This window comes from Equus przewalskii, chromosome 15 (assembly GCF_037783145.1).
Source record: "Equus przewalskii isolate Varuska chromosome 15, EquPr2, whole genome shotgun sequence".
Classification (NCBI taxonomy): Eukaryota; Metazoa; Chordata; class Mammalia; order Perissodactyla; family Equidae; genus Equus; species Equus przewalskii.
The window spans coordinates 43,991,586-44,003,668 of record NC_091845.1 but is presented as its reverse complement, the minus strand read 5'-3'; the positions used below and the strand labels follow the sequence as shown (position 1 = coordinate 44,003,668).

Here is a 12,083-nt window from a genome sequence, read left to right as displayed (position 1 = left end):
AGGATGCCACCAAGGGAAGACTTGCTTTGTTCATGTTTTCTTTCCAGCATTCAGGTTTAGGCCCATGGGATTTTGAGAGCCATTCAAGGTTGTACAGGACAGCAGGATCATCTTCCCAGCACTTCCATGCCACATTCGGGTTCTGCTGGTTGACCTCTGTCCCCAAAGGAATTATTCAGATTGTGTGACTGAGGAGCCGGGCTGAGTCGAGGGTGAGGCAGTGAGGCACTCCCCTTCAGTGCAGAATTTATGGGGTGCCCAAAACTCCGTAATCAAGAGAAACAGTATTCTTATGCAAAAAAATAAATAAATAAAATCAGCAAAGTATGGCCCACAGGCGTCTGCCTGTTTTAACATATAGTTTTATTAGGACACTGTGAGCTTACCCAGCGTGCAGCACTTGGAATCTATAATAATCGAGTCCACCAAAGAGAGAGGGAACTTCCCTGGGAAACCTCTGACTTGGGTGCTGTGTTAGTCAGGATTCCACAGAGAAACAGAACTACCAGGATTATAGATATGTAGAGAGACAGAAAGAGAGCTTATTTTAAGGAATTGGCTCACACCATCGTGGAGACTTGGCAAGTCCAAAATCTGCAGGGCAGGCTGGCAGGCTGGAGGCCCAGGGAGGAGTTGTCATTCAAGTCCAAAAGTGGTCCACTGGCAGAATTCCTCCTTCTTCTGGGGAGATCAGTCTTTTTCTATCAAGGTCTTCAACTGATTGAATGAGGCCCACCCACATTATGGAGGGCAATCTGCTTTACTCAAAGTCTGCTGATTTAAATGTTAATCTTGTCCATATCTGGAATAATGTTTGACCAAATATCTGGGTACTGTGGCCTGGCCAAATTGTCACAGAAAATTAACCATCACAGGTGCCTTCTAGTATTATTGAATTCGTGATTGCCACTGTATTTTCTCTAGGCATGCATTCTTTTTCTCCACAACAAGAGAAGAAAGCCCTGTATTTGAAGAGAAGAGGCTGTCTTTATACCTCTTTGCATGCTCTGGTGTTTTCTAGCACAGTACTTTGCACAAGGTAGACGCTAAACGTTTGTTATTTGAGGGGTAGCTATTAATACGGCTACTTTTTTGTCCTCAATATAACTTTTTCTTGGGGGGGGGGGGCGGTCAAAGATTTGCAGGACTTTAGCAGGAAACTGGTTACTTTTCAAAATCCAAGCACAAAATACTTCAGATTCAAATATCAGAAAAAAATAGTCCTTTCAAGAATATTTTCTCTTGTTCTTCCAACTCGTGCTTTAAAATCAGCCCCCAGCCCTTGACCTTTGACGGACTCCGTAGACGAGGGATCCCAGCCCAGCGGTCTTCCTCCGTGGAGAGGAGGCACGATTCCTCTTACAATTGCTTTCTCGGAACCTTCGTTCTAATAGTAATGAAAATGATTGTTGTCAGATTAAGACACAAATTAATCCTGTCTGAACAACTTGATGTTATCATGTTTAATTTCAAATTTAATTATTTTGGTATTTAATTACAAAACAGTTAATTACTTTATTGTAATTATGTGTCTCTTTAAAGTAGAAAGAGGCCAAAAATCCCTGATAAGCGGCTACCCTGAGGCAGAGCCACTTGCCAGCTTATCTCCAACGTGTATCAGCCCTGCTTCTTGATTTTCCTGTGGTTTAAGCTTCTCTTTCAAGTCCTTTTCAATTTCTCACTTCCTATTTGTTCTCGGGCTCTTCTTCCCGGTCCTAGACCCAATATCCAAAGTCACTGCTTACATGGGTTTCTAGGACCCGGACTTCCGGAGCCTTTTTGTTTGACAATACCACCTTAAAGCAGCCACATCTACCCACCTCCACCTTCCCGGAACCAGGAGCTTGCACGTGATACTCTTCAGTCAGGGGCTGCAAACTTCAGTATTTTGAGCATCTCCCTGCCCATAGGCATCTAACACTAGAATGGGGCCGGTCCCATCTGTTCAGGGTGGATGCTGCTCCTAGCTCTGCCACAGGCCCCAGCGGTGTCCTAGGGAAGATGTCAGCACGGCTGGTGTGGTGGAGGTTCTCTGGAGGCTCAGGGAACTAGCTATTTGTCTGGCATTTTAACCTTCTCACAACTGGTGCAACTTTACCAGACAGCCGGGCTCAGTCTGGTCCCTGCCCACAGGGCCAGGCAGGTTAGGAAGATGCAGGAAACAGGCCAAGGGTCACATGTGCCCGGGGATGATACGGCCAGGGAAGCAGCTTGGTGACTATCACAACCGGCAAGTTTTTTCCAGAGAAACCAAAAATCCAGATTTTTTTTTTTTAATGAGAAAATCTCAGATTTTAAAATGTTGGGGGCCAACTCATTTTTTCTTTTTCAAACACCTGTGGATCAACCAAAATATAACCAGAGGCTGGAGCTGACCCCTGGGAAGCCCTCTCCCCGACTTGAAGTCATTGCCTCTCTATCCAGCATGGGGGTCCTATCTTCCCATCTTCTGTTTAAGGTGAGAATGGACTTCTGGCTTCCACTCAGGATGTAGAAAGTTGGGAAAACATCCCTCCCATCCTTACAACAAGAAAAAACTGAACATTATGCAAATTCACAACCTCCCTTGAACCCAGAAGAGAACTGAGGCCACAGAGTAAACAACTAACCCCAAATCTAAAGAAAGACAGGCCTCTCCAAGGAAAGACAGGAGGCGAGCACTTGCTTTCCTAGAACAGACAAAGCCAGACATCACACTAGCCAGAAGGAATGCCCCTGAAATTTGTATGACTTGCTAGAGATTAAGTGTGGGTCACGTGAGACTGTGGAGCCCCTGGGAGCCGCACACACAGGCACTCTGCACCCACTGGCATGCTTTTCTCCACCGACCTCGCAGGCGCTCATAAGAAACATAAGGAGCAGAGCAACAGTCCTGAGAGAGTGTCGCCCATGGTGCAGCTCTCAGGGAGGGGACAGCAGCTGCTGCAGGAAAGGCAAGCAGTCCTTCTTCCCTATGGAACAGCATGAAGCTGCTGGGGGAAGGGCAGCAGTCTACTGAGCTCAGAGCACCATTGCAGCTGGAGGGAGAGGACAGGAAAAAATCTCTGCCCCTGAGGAAGAGGCAGAGAAACATCCCAGACACAGACTGTGAAAGGCTCCTACAGCTGGGGGCAGTGCGGAGTCACTAAGACGGCCTCACTCCTGAGGGGCAGGGACACAGTGCCAGCCTAAGGCTGAGGCTGATCCAAAAAAAACGCCCCTTCCCCCACCCACATGCTATGACTGGGCCAAGAAGTGTCAAGTACAAAGTGACAGCATCCATTGCAAAGAGAGGGGCAAAAGCATGGAGAGACATCGTCTCTGAGGTGCCGGTGCAAAGGAAATACTGCAGCTGAAGGTGGAGCAGACAGTCAGAAAAAGCTTCTGGAAACAATTCAAACACCCTGCAACTGGGGAATGGATAAACAAACTGTGGTACATTGTACAATAGGATACTAAACAGCAATATAAAGGACTGGACTACTGACCCACTGGATAACGTGGAAGAATCTCACGCGCACAGGGCTAATTCCTACACACTGTAGGATTCCATTCATACGACATTTGTGCAGAGGCAAAACTATAGGAATAGAAAACGGATCAGTGGTTGCCAGAAGCTGGGGGTGGGGGTGGGGATTAACAACAGGAACAGGGAAATTCCGGGGGCCATAGACTTCTTTATGGTGACTGTGGTAGAGGTTCCAGGACTCTACTTTTCTCAAGACTTGCAGACCTGTACATTAGAAAGGGAGAATTTTACTCTGCATAAATTATACCTTAATAAAATAAATGGGAAAGAATGAGGATCATAAAACTATCAGATCAAGCATCAATCCATTTTTTTGGATCATCTTTTAAGTTGGCTATCCTATCCTAAGAAAAGGACAACTTGGGGCTGACCTGGTGGTGAGTGGTTAAGTCCATGTGCTCCACTTCAGGGGCCTGGGGTTCGCCAGTTCAGATCCTGGGTGGGGACCTAGCACTGCTCATCAAGCCATGCTGAGGTGGCGTCCCACACAGAAGAACCAGAAGAACCTACAGCTAGGGTATACAACTATGTACTGGGCTGCTGTGGGGAGGGAAAAAAAAAGTAAAACAATAGCAAAGGATGGGCTCATGAACTGGTCAGTCTCCTTGTAACTAAACCACAGGAACTCAACTCACCCTAGCTCAGGGCCAAGGGGGAATTTGATGAGAGGACTGTCTGTATCTCTCAAAGACTGGCAGCTGTGTACCAGGGACAAAGGGAACCAGGGTCTCATTTCTGTCCCTCATCTCCCTCTCACCTTTGGGACATTCTCTCTCGCTGCACACTGGCTTCCAAACATGGCCACCAGCAGCTCCCGGCCTCACTTTTCACAGCTTCACCAACAAAGAGGAACGACATCCCTTATTCTAATTCCTGTTTAAAAAATCCCAGGAGGCACTCTGATTGGCCCAGCTGAGGTCAGTCAACAGTGGCCCAGGGGAAGAGATCCTGTGACTGTCAACTTCCATTCCACATGGTTGGAGTGGAGAAGGACCAGATGCTCCCTCCAAAAGGGGAAGTGCTAAGCAGACAAAATAATTGCCCATTGCAGCTCATTGCCATTTTATTGCAATAATTTTTTTGTTGTTGTTCTCCAAATGAGGTTGGAGTTCCCCTTCTGGCTTTAGTTCATTTTAGTTTTGTCAAATGAACAAGTGACTGTTGTGAGTCTGCTCTGGGCTGAGAGGAAGAGGAACGAACCTCATCCCAAGCTAATGGGGGAGACGGAACACATAAACAGCTCATTGCAGAATCCTGTGATAAGCACTCAAAGAGCACAGTGGAGGGGGCCGCCTAACCAAGCCTGGGGTCTCAGACAAGATTTCCTGTAGGAGGCGATTCCATGGCACTTTGAAGGTCTAGTAAGAAGAGGAAGGGCCTTCCAAACAGAAGTGTAAGACCTGAATGAATACAAGGGAACTGCTCTCACCGTTGGTGTATTGTGAATCCCTCAATGGGGGATGTCAGGTCTTTTATGATAAAGATACAACACTTTACCTTTTTTTAAAGCACTTTATAGTTTTCAGAACACTTATAAATACACTTTTTTTTCCTCTCCAGAAGCCTTACCTGACAGAAACATTCCCAAGAATAGGGAAATAAGAACAAAACAAACTTCTGAGAAAAGGATGGATGAGTTTCTTCAACAGTGCTCAGCCCACACTGGAGCCCCCAGCTCCAGGGATAGGATTGGCCTGTAGGTAAGGTGATCGCTCCAAGGTGGGGGTTTTGTAAGATGGTGGTGGAAACAGAAAGTGGCCGGGAACTTCCAACTTGCTAAGCAATGCCTCGTGGGACCTAGACTGGGCAGGGAAGGTAGAGGAGAAACTATAAGAAAAAGGAGGGTCAAGGAACTGGAGTTCTAATGAAGTTGAAGAACCAAAACCCTGGGAATAAGGGCACAAAGAGTTGGAGGGGTAGACATTGAAGTCTGAGATTGAGAGATTTCTGAGATTGTGTAGGTCTGGGAGGTGGCACACTCCACAGTATGGAGCCATGTCAGTGGTTTGCCAAAGGGGGGAGAGGATAGTAGTTATTGGAGGCGAAGAGGTCAAGGAGCTTTGAGACAAGACATTGGATGTACTTCAACATGAAAGCTGAAGCCATGAGGTTTATGGATTAGCTTGGACTGGAGGAAAAAAACAAGCTGCAGGTGCCATAGTCTTTAGGGAAAGAGAGGGAATGATCAGGCAGTTGGTGAAAGATGGCCACTGGGAGGGGAGAGCGAGGTAGAGCTCAATGACAGGAGTTTCAAGAAGGAGGCATTTGCTTGGGAATGGAAGAGCGCTGTCCAAGAGCAGCTGCAGAGTCAGTGGGAGACAGCCACCACTCCACTGGCCCCAAGGCCAGGTTGGATGGTGCCAACACAGAGAACATTTACTGAAGACCAGATACTGCCTGAATGTGCAGATTAGCTCAATGTCCATCAAAGTTGATAAATAAATGAAAAGCAATAGGATATATTGGAGTAAATGAGGAAGCCATTTGGTTTAAAACTAATTTGGCCTGACCTTGTTTTTCCAAAAGGGCCTGATGTGGCCTGTTGAGCATGCATTATACACCTGCTTTAAACATTTACAATGTCCCAAAGACAAGAATGATGCCTTTCAGGACAGGGATTGTATCTTCCCCCATATCAGCATTTCCTTAAGGATAAGCACCTCTTCTTAGAAACTAAGGATTAATTACTGACCTGCTGTGCTCCCCTTGTGACCACTGTTCTGCTATGCTAGCAAAGCAAGCTCATGACTACTATAAAAGGGACATTCCTATCATATGCGATGTATGCTCTTTGTTTCAAGATGGTATATACCCATTCTGTACACCCCACTTCTTTGGTGCCCTTCCCTCCTTGGGGAAGGAAGGCGTTAGGCTGTAGTCCTCAGATGGGGCTCATAATAAACTCGCCCCAATTTTGATTTACAGATTGATTATAGATTATATGCAGCAACAAAGTGTAGCATTGTACCACTTTCCATGGATGAGATGGTATCAGGTAGTCCATAATAATCATTTTCTCAATTTAAGACTAACAATTTAAGACTTATTCTAATGTGTATTATATAAAGTATGTAACCAGCATATCAACATGGAGAATTCGTGGATATTATTGCTTAGAAGAGGCTAAAGTTTCAAATGGAGTCAATTTAAAGAAAAATATCAACTAAATAATAAAACAGACGGCACACAGGTACGGGGCAAAGTGTGAAGGTGGTGTGCAAATGCCCCAAATGTGGAAAAACCTGGAGTCTCTCACCTCCTCTCTCTGCACAACAACTCTGTGGGTTAGATACAGCCGTCCTTCTCACCTGTGTATTGGGACATCAAGGCTTGGGGTGGTGAAGTGACTTTCTTAAGAGCCAGAAAGCAGTACAGCTGGGGAAGCTGTGGCCTCATCCAACAGCCCTGGTGTCTAACCACTGTGACACTGTAGCTCCAGCTCACACTAAGGAAAGAAGTCCCAGGTCTCTGCTATAGAAGTTTCCCACAGTGTCTTCACAGCCTGTAATGAAACAAACAGAATCCTGGGCATTCCAAAGGGAGACTCCTGTCCTAGTCACACATCCTGTATCTTTTACACTGAAGTATTTTAGATGTCAGTTCAGTCTGATTTCTTCTAGAAAATATAAAAGAAAAGAAATCAACATCATTATATCAGACAGCTCATGTGCAGCCTCAGATTCTCTCAAGTGGCCACCAACACGCCCAGCCTCCGCCATGACAGACTCGGTAAGCAACTCAGTTCTGCCACCCGAGGCCTCTGTGCAAGTCTCTGGCTGCTCCCACTCTTCCCAACATGCCACTGAGAATGGGATCTGGCTTCCCCAGGCAATGCAACCCAGAAGCACCAGGGGATTAACTCCCTGCAGGGAGAACCTTGGCCGGTGAAAGACAAGAGATGAGAGGGAGCCAGCAGATAAATCCCCCCTCCATTCCTCCAGAATGGACTGTTTTGAGCCATGGTGTAAAGTCTGTTCAGAGACATCCCACATGGCAAAGTGACCAGCTGTGTCTCTTCTTGAAGCAAGGCCTGCCCAGCAATGTACCAGCTTGTATTTTCTCCCCATCCTTCCCGGTGCCACTTCCTCGCCCCTCACTCCTGCTGCCCTGGGATTGCACCTTCTAATAAAGCACGAGCACTTACACCTTGCCTCACGCTCTCTATTCAAGGGAGTCTGGGCTATGTGAAACTAAGTAGGGTTTTTTCCCCCAGTTCTCATCCATAGCAATTTTAAAAGTCTATTTCAAAAGTACAGTGGGCTACTCCCCTCACCTCAAAAGACTGCCGAGGGGAACAGAATAACTCACTGGCAGAGGCTGGGAGGTGGACTGCCTGCTTGGGTAAAGGCAATAAGAGCAACCACTATGCTTCTGTGGATGCTCAGCATGTGGGTGAGGGATCCAGCTGGGAAGCCCACAGCCATCAAAAGTGCATAGAGATGGCAGCCGAACATGACCGTGCCAAGAGGAAAACAGCAGCCATGAACGCCACACAGCCTAGCCACCACTGGGTTCTGGCTTGCCCCGCCCTGCTTGCTAGGCTGTGGGCTAGCAGGAAGCCCCTGGGATATTCCCATCAGATGGAGGAGGGGCAGCACCTAGAGGAGAGGGAACTTTGAACTGCATCGTGATTGAATTCCTGGACTAGACTAACATTTTTATTTGATTAGACTGGTCTTTGCTGGAGTGGACTGAACTCAGTGTTCATGCTGCCAAGTGGGAATGAAAGCTCATTAAAGAAAGTACATGCAATTATTATTATTTTTTAAGTGCAGTTGGACTCTCCCAGGCCCCACTTTAATTTGGCCAGGAGCACTGTCCTTGAGTGGAAACCCTGAGGAGAGCCAACCAGACTCCAGCACTAGGACAAATGGGGTTTATGTTTCTGTGACTGGCATAACAAGGCTTGGGGTAAACTACCAAGAGGCTGTGCAATGGTCCAGCTGCAGAACCTGTCTACACGAGAGGCCAGCTGGCAGCTCCCAGCCACAGAGAGCATGGGAATGAAAGAAATGTCAGCACTTCAAGTATGTTTTTTAAATGTGCTTTACTGTTTATATTCATTGTGAACACAGTCTCAGTATCACATTTTGCTGGGTGTTGTATAAGTGGCATGTGTGTGCATGGTGTTTATGGGTACAAAGTAATGGTTAAGAGCTCAGGCTCTATGATCGGACAGAGCTGGCTGGAGACCCAGCTCTGTCACTCCCCAGCAATGTAAGTTTGGGCGAGTCTTCACCTTTCTAAGGCATGGCTTTCTCATCTGGAGAGTGAGGGTAAACATACCAACCTTACTGCGCTATTGTGAGAATCCACACTCCATCCTCAAGGTACCACCTTTACAATGCCTGCCACACCCACACCCTCCTTAGGCTGGGTATTCTCTGCTTCAGCCCTGCCCCAACTTAGATCCAGTCTCTGCCCAGCTCTGTACCCTCAGGGGTCTGTCCTTGTGGACTCCGTGTGGGCTGCTAGCCCGCTGGCCTCCCAGTGTCTTGGCCCATGGAAGGCACTGGCAGGAGATGAGACCTCGGGGGAGAGAGGCTAGGGAATTTCTCTCCTGTCCCTCCTCACTTTGGTGCCCTGACTCTGTCCCCACCTGGGTCCCCTTGGTGGCTCCAGCTGTCAGGGGGGCCTGGTTTCCTCCTTTAATCCTCCAGCTTTGGGTGGTAACAGCTGCCCCTGGGGCTCCTCTAGGGGGCTTCAGCATTCTTTAGGGCCCCATTTACCCTGTCACTGAGATCTGCGAGTGGTCCCTTCATCAAGTCTTGCCGTGGGGACCATCGAGGAAAATTCTTTTTCCTACCTAACCCTGAGTGATGCACTCCTGAATTATTGTTTAACTGGTGTTTTCTTCAGCAAACTCACATTTTAAGAATCTAATGGTTTGTTTATAAGAATTTTGTGTCTCCATGTCATTGTGGACTTGACATGCTGGTTTTACCCTTTCTAATACATGTTAAAATAAACACATAACTTTTAAAATAAAAGCGTTCATGTTCCGCCTAAAATAACCTCTGGTACCCCCATGGCCTGTGGAGTCCCCCTTGGGAAGGCCTGATCACTGGATGTGACTCTCTCAGCTCAGGGACACACGCTTTCTTGTCTGAATGCTGCCCTTAAAATAAGGACCCACGTCGGCACATGGCAGCAACTCCAGAATGGCAAACGCACACCATGTAGGAACATGTTCCCTCTTAAACTATCTATGCTTTTCACATAAAATACGACATATTATCCTGGTGCTAATAAAGGATGAATGCCTCCCATTGTGACAGCTCTCTTCACGAGAACGTCTTCTCTACCCCACAGAGAAAGGGCAAGGAGTTCACTTCGAAAAAGAAATGATCTGCAATCACTCCCAGTGCAAATGTAGTCTTTCTGAAGTCCGTCTGCAAATTGCAAGTATTTTAAAAATAAATTTGGTGGAATCTTGCTGGGATTTTGATACCAAGAGGCTGAATAGTTAAGACAGAGCATATCCCGCTTTGTTGAAAAATAGAATATGCCCAGAAAGCTGGGTTCAATGACTCAAGCACCCTTTCTCCTTCCTCCTGCCCCAGCTCCACCCCCCACACCTCCTGGCCATACACACACACACACACACGCACACTCCCACTTGCACCCTCACACACATGTGCCCACACAGGCACATTCGCACCCCCATGCTGCAGGCCCCACCTGCCCCTCCCGGCCCTCTGGCTTCTGGGAGCTTACTGCTCTCTGCACAAATTGCCTCGGGAACAAAGCAAGCTGGCCTGGGAGAGGATTCTGCCACATCTGCTGGAGCAGCGCCACTCGGGATCAAGCAAGGCTGACGACAAAACTTATTTTTAAAATTTCTTTTTACTATTTAAGTCACAGCGGATGAGGGGCTGAACTGAGATGCACAGGGGGTGCCCTATTGGGTGCCCTGTAATGTCAGCTTGGTTCTGGGAACAGAGGGAGGGAAAATGGCTTTAAGAAAAGAAACACACTTTGGTCATTGTAAATTTCTTTTTTTTTTTTTTTTCTGGTCTGAAGCAAGCCTGTCTTGTGTCCAAATGCCAGTCCCCACTATTCTCTGCAGTAGTGAAGACAGCCGTGCGGTGTGCTAATGCAGGAGAGACACGAGAAGCTCCTAGAAGCCCCGATGTCAGCTGGGCTTCCCTGGCCCTGCCAGACGGAGGTGAGAGGACCTCAGACCCCAAGTCCGCAGTAAGGGAGCAAGTGCCAGGTCCTCCATAGATCTCTGCACATTCACAGCACTTACCACCGGACCTTGCTCCTTCCCGCAGACCCTTCTGCCTCTGGAATCGAGGGTGCTGTTCCCTTCACCCCTCAGCTGCCAGATGCAAAACATCAGCCCTTTCACTAATTTCCGTAAAATAATCCACTCTTACCAGGTACGACTCTCCCCCACGTAATGTCCTCAATTTGCCCCCCACAGGGCATCAGGCAAAGGAGTGTTTTGCAGAAAGGCCCCAACTATTTATTACAACGGGAACCCTCAAGCCATCCATTCCAGTACCCCAAAAAAATACTGATTTTTCACATAAATAAAATCCTTAGAACAGAAATCCCTAGTTATATATAAAGTGAAAAGTGTAGATTCCTTATTGAAAACACCAGTCATTTATTTCAATAACCAAAGCAGCACCAAAAACATTCTCTATCAGTTTCCTGTGCCCTGTGAGTTTCTCCAGCAAAGTAGAGAGTTAAAGTGCCTTCTCTTTGAGGACAAAACACAGCAAAAGAATAAAAACAAACCAGCCACAACAACAATGCTTTGGACTGAATATGTATGGCCCCCTGAATTCAAATGTCGAAGCCCAAATGTGATGGTATTTGGAGGCGAGGCCTTTGGGAGGAAAGTACGTCACGTCACGAGGGGGGAGCCCTCATGATGGGATTAGTGTCCTTCTAAGAAGAGGAAGAGAATTTGCCCTTTCTCTCTCTGCCATGGGCGGACATAATGATAAGACGGCCATCTACACACCAAGAAGAGGTCCAAGAACCAAATCTGCCAGCATCACCTGGGTCTGGACTTCTCAGCCTCCAGAACCATGAGAAACAAATGTTCGTTGTTTAAGCCACTCAGTCTGTGGCAATTTGCTACAGCAGCCTGAGCTGCTGAGACAAATGACAACCCAAGCAGATGCTGTAGCGGGCACTCTTGAGTGCCTGAGCGAGTGATCAAGTTACAAAGAGTCAAAATGGCCAACTTTTGTGACTCACCTCTCAGGGTTTGCTGAGAAAAGCCTAGGGACTGGAGACAGAGATGGGAAGAACAGCTCCCCCACACAGGCCAGGACTTACCAGGCACCCTGCTCAGTCTTGTTTTAAAATGTAATCTATTTCCACCAAAGTAACACATACTCGTGTTTTAAAAGCCAAATAGTACCAGAAGGCCAGGAAGAAAAATTGTTTTCCCATTCCCGTGCCTCCTATCCCAAGTCCCAACTCTTTAGCAAATAGTTTCTTTATTTCCTCCATTTTTCTGAGCAAAAGGCTTATACTATTGTGTTGATTTTTCTGTTTTAGACACAATCTCACGCCTTCCTGCTTTGGGGGATGAGGGTTTTGGCACATACAC

General features: G+C 47.1%; 1 long non-coding RNA gene across 1 annotated transcript in view; it reads right to left on the bottom strand.

Moving 5' to 3' along the window:
- Positions 1-352: 352 nt before the first annotated feature.
- LOC139075960 (uncharacterized) overlaps positions 353-12,083 on the bottom strand; it is a 98,759-nt gene continuing 87,028 nt past the window's right edge. Inside the window, exons 2-3 of the long non-coding RNA XR_011527028.1 lie at positions 6,817-7,010; positions 353-1,387 (exon numbers count right to left, since the gene is read on the bottom strand). This is a non-coding gene — a long non-coding RNA (uncharacterized lncRNA). The remainder of the gene's footprint in view (positions 1,388-6,816; positions 7,011-12,083) is intronic.